Here is a 5,571-nt window from a genome sequence, read left to right on the forward strand (position 1 = left end):
TTTCAATTCATTTAGGGCTTATGGTAGGGGAAATAGCCAATAAGGAGGTTTTGCACAAAATATCACCTGGACCTCTTTTGTGGGGACGTAACAACTACAAATAAAGGTAAGATAGCTTTCTAGCATGGAATTCTCCTTTAAGCTACGATGACACAAACAGAACTTGTTTAGCTTGTAGAACTTCTTGTCTCTTCCTGTCCTCAAGTAACACTGTCCTCTGAGAAGCCATCTATCTATACTGTAACTGTAATAACGCGTTGGCCTTTGCAGCCAAGAGGCCCTTTTTCTCCTGCAACTGTACTGATAAAAGACCCAATTATTGAAATCCCAAACATGGAATATGCTTGGACTAGGGATGGGAATTAACGATTCATTCATGAATTGATAATTGATAAATGTTGACAACCGTATTGACCGATTAACCGGTTAGTTTATAAGCGGCGGTTTTGTAAAAAAAAGTATCTTAATGTCCTCGATGTCTAACAGAAATCTACATTATGCTGATATAGAGAAAGAATACAAACGGCATATTATAGTCCTTAATTAAATATTTATTTGACAATATGATACACGGCCAGGCAATGGCATGAAATGAAAAGTCTTGTCTTTCACATCACATGCAAAAGTAGAGATGTTTCTGTGGCTACCAAGGTGGGGGGGAGGTTAACCAGCCCACACATTGTTAAGTTTAATTGATTGAATCCTTAATGGTGATTTAACGATTATCGGGTAACTATTAACATCAATAACGTGGACCATGCATATGTCACATATAATGCCTGTCTCAGGACTGCAACCTTCATTCCCTGAAGAAGACCTCCTAGGTCGGAATGTTGGATTCTTGTCAATGAATATATAGCATCGTGGCTACGAGTGTGCTGCCTTTTTCTTATTTTGTCAGGACTGTAACCTGCCAGTATAGAGTGGATAACGTCCTAGTCTCGCTGGGTAACTATATGCATACAGTAGCTAATAACTTTAAACGTTGGCATGTCATTATAGGCTATACAAATACAAGATAATTGCTTATCTACAAGCTCACAACATGCTGTGATGAGTTGTGAGCTTGTAGATCGTAGATTATTTAATTCATATTTTTGAATAATAGTGGCTTGTTTTAAAATGTGTAATGCAGTGGAATAGAATAGACACTATATGGCACATCAAGAGTCCTTTAGTAGGCTACTGTAGGATATACAATTGTGTTTCTTGTAATATTATTGACAACTTGTCTTGCATGTCCGTGGCAAAAATAAAATATGAATGGTGCAGATAGCTACTATACTATCATGACTATTGGTGGTGGTGGTGGCAATATTAATTATGGAGTCTGGATTTATCAAAAATCTGTTGAGAGGGCAATACTATAATATATTACACTATTATACTCGTTACATTACACTATTACACTTATTAAACTATTACACTCATTACAGTATTAAGCCCACCACACACCGGCTGCGTCCGTCTGTGGCGCGGCGCGTTGCCGCCTGGAAAATAGAATGTGTTCTATCGGCGCGCCAGGCGAGGCGTGACCGCGCGCCAGCGCGCGTCGGACGCAGCCGGTGTGCGATAGGTTCATTGAAAATAATGGAGGCGGCTGTGTGCGCCGCGCGGGGGACGCAGCCGGTGTGTGTCGGGCTACACTTATTGTAACTTATTGGAGAAAAAGTTCTAAACTACTTTTATACCACGTTTTCGATGTAAAAGGTGGTATACCACTTTTAAAAGTGGTACAGTATATATAAAATAATAATAAAATAAAGGCTACTGGGTCCAAGCCCAGAAAGTAAGTAAGTCAGTCAGTCAGTCAGTCAGTCAGTCAGTCAGTCAGTCTGTCAGTCTGTCTGTCAGTCTGTCTGTCTGTCTGTCTGTCTGTCCCCCAAATAGCAATAATTTCAACCCCACAAAACGTACGATTTTGTCATCCACCCTTTTGTCCGCTTGACTTGTTTGGTTTCCTCCATGGACACAGAGAAAAACAGATTAGAAAGTAAATCATAATCATTCATTCATTTAAAATTCCTCCACCCGCTATTTTTAATCCTTCACGTAAACGGCACACAAGCAGAGGACCTGTCATTGGTCAAAAGCCGGTGACATCATGGCCAGAGGGCTGAGCATGGCAAATAATTAGCCCCAATGGTGAGAAAATCAACAGAGGCTTGTCATGTTGTCAGCTGTCAATCACCGATAATAGAAATCAGCCCATTAATAAGATACGGGCGGTTAAGCCCAACTAGCCCATTGATATCAGTCATCCCTGGTAATGAAGGCCACACAAAGAGCCATAGAACCATGATTGTCTGGACTGCATATGTTGTGCGTCTGACCTAAGACTGAACCTGAATGTGCCCTGTAAATGATGCCAAACTATTGGCTAAACTGAGTGGTGGTGACGCCATAGCACAGGAGATGAAATACCATTGTGAATAAACATGACATAAAGAGTCATCAGAGAGTGAATGAGATTGTATCACTATCTGCTCCCCTTAGGTGGCAGCCATCTTGAAAAAATGGTTCGCTATATACTGGGAAGTGAGGACGCTGTATCGACTGTTCGCTGCTTCACCTCCCAATGAATAAATGCATGAATGGACATATTGTAAAGCACTTTGAGCACTTGGAAAAGCGCTATAAACATGCAATTCAATTCATTATAACTACACTTGAGCTTTTTAAAATAATTTAGTTTTTTTTGTGTAGGTGGGGGCCGCATGTGGCCCCCGGGCCGCCAGTTGCCCATGTACACTCTACATGGATTCTGACGTGTGCTACCTTACCCTGCCGCCGAGCAGATATAATGAAGTGTGCCCAAAGTGAAAAGTTGCAATAATTGTATTCTTAGTCTTTCATCATCCTTTAGCCTGCTGGGCTGGCTAATGTTGGAACTGTCTGCTCTGTCAGTCATGATCTATTGTAAACGTGTAAATAGTTGAAAAATGTTGTACGCAGAACGCACATGTACGAGCAACCAGCACCCCTAGCCCCGCTCGGAACCCAACGGTACGTAAAGTTTCTGACATTTGGATGACTTTACCCCGTAGGGTCCCGTGCCATCGGACACCGGCTGAATGGTACACAGACATACTATAACTTTAGAAACGTCCGTGCTGCGCATTCTTGATGGGGGTAAGATAATTCAAAAGAAGCATATAGGAGCTATAGGAGACAACAGAAACATCTGAGAATTTTCCTTTGGCGCAGAAGCCGTTAAGTATTTTTGAGTGGTGCAACCACTCCTACAACCAGCAATGTCCACCTGTTTGTGTGTGTGTGTGTGTGTGTGAGCACGAGTATGTGACTTATTAATAGCAGTAGGGGGTGCCAGAAACAGAGAGAGGGGTAGTGCACTGCTGTGTCTCTAATGAGAGATAGAGAGAGAGAGAGAGAGAGAGAGAGGGGGGGGGGGGGGGGGGGAATTGCACCACTCAGTTCACATTTTTTTATCTGTGTTTGACCGTTTTGGCAGCTCTGAAATTCTTTCTTCCTACCTACCTTGACTTCCTTATTGACATCCCATTGTACCGCCTCCTGCACGACAGTGGCTATAGCTGTGACAGAGCAGATCAGAGGCATGAACGTAGGGACAGGCAGCTATAATATTATCACATGGAAGACAATGAAGGATAAATAATGTATCCCTCTCCCTGCAGATGGAGCGAGCCTAGGCCAGGGGTGCCCACACCTTTTTGACTTGAGGTCTACTTTTAAAATTGCCAGCTCAAGGTGATCTACCAACCAAAAAAATATTATCCCATTGCTTAAAATACTCAAAATAAATGACATTATTAAGGCATTAGGACTGTTTCAAAATCAATTCACCTTTTCAGTTACCCCACATTGCAAAGAAGAGATTTTTTGTTAAAGTTACTCTTTGTAATAACGTCAATCAATTTCAATTTGTAATAACATAATTATTGCTCATAAAATGTTACAAATATTAAAAGTATCACACATAAAAAGCATACACAATCACATGAAGGAATAATGCACCACTCAACTCAACCAGAGCAGAACTCCCACCACAGGACTCTGGCAATCAATTAATACAGTTGCAACCACTATATTAATGGAAAGTATTTCATACAATTTAAGGTCACATTCTCACCTAATACTTCGGTAGACTCGAATGCGTATGGGCGGGGATTTTGGGATTCTTGCATATTTAATTGGCTGCGGTTTGCCTTCACACTGTCATTCACAGCAATTGGAAACGCAGCAGGGGGGGACCTTTATCAATGTGTTCCATTCATAAACTAGCCTACACAGTGAAATCTATGGTAATAAAATTACACTCATAACGTGTATGTGTCGTGCCGTCTGGGACCCCCCCCCCCCTCTCTCTCTCTTTCTCTCTCTCTCTCTACGCAAGCAGCCGCCACACACTGTTCTTTTGGGCATGGAGGCACAGCGCTGCATGAGTGCACTGATATAACTCCCCAGTCCCCACACAGTGACAGCACTGCATGTTTACGGCACGCACAGACAGACAGACAGAATATTCTGTAGGTATATATATAGGCTACACTGCAGTGTTTTTATGTGTTTTCTTAAGCAATTGATTAATGTACACGTCCTCATTTCGATCAGGGCTTCAGACAGTCTCCTCATTCGACCACGTCTATCCACAGTAACGGGACATAATTTCCTTGATTTACTGCGGATTGCATTCACACCTGCACCGAATCGTAGTCAAGTGCGATTGGAAGCGAAGCGAAACCCCCGTTTTTGGGCGGAGTAAAATGCGGTTCTTTGCTGCGCATTAGGATTCGAATGAGCCTTCACACCTGCCAAACGAAGCGCACTTTCTGAAAATGCGCAGCAGGATTAATTTTAATCGCAGCAAAGCTCTCTGGTGAGAATGTGACCTAAGTTAAAAAAATCTGAACTATCCCTTTAATCAGATGACTGCTTGCAGCCTTGTACTGAGCGCTGCGTAATCCGGACAGTCACTGCTGACAGCTAGTCTTAAACAGGCCTCCAAATGACCGTCCGTCAACGTGGAACGATATTTGGACTTAATTATCTTCATGTGGGAAAACGCTGATTCACATAAATAACGCTGTGAGCGAGGCTGTACAAGTCCTGATGTTTGGATACTTTTCCTCCACGAGTAAGTTCCAAAACTCTCCATCGCGGGCGCGCAACTTTAACTGTATGTCAGCCTGCAGTGCCATGATCTCATTATCCAACGCAGAAGAGTTCATGTTAAAAAGTGTTGCTATTTTCGAGGCAATGGAATCAACATCAGCTTCTGAATGGGAAGCACATGAATGTAGCGATGGGCTTGAGTAAGGCAAACGCAGTTGGACTTGGAATGTGACATCGTGAACAAATAATCTTCTTCCCACTCTGCATGGAAGTGATATGTTTTAGGCTTCTTTGCCGAGGCAAGGCTTCTTCTGGCCTAGGCCAACACAGCCTCCGCTCAACATAGGGTAACATAGGGTAATTACTTTAGGCCTGTCTGCAGGGCATCAGTATTATATCCATATCATTAGACTATTGTCTGTGAAGTGTTCTATTGCTGTTTTTTAAAGTTGAGCTTAAAACAAACCACGAAAAAAT

The sequence above is a fragment of the Protomyctophum bolini genome (assembly GCF_963924005.1).
Source record: "Protomyctophum bolini genome assembly, chromosome: 15".
NCBI lineage: Eukaryota > Metazoa > Chordata > Actinopteri > Myctophiformes > Myctophidae > Protomyctophum > Protomyctophum bolini.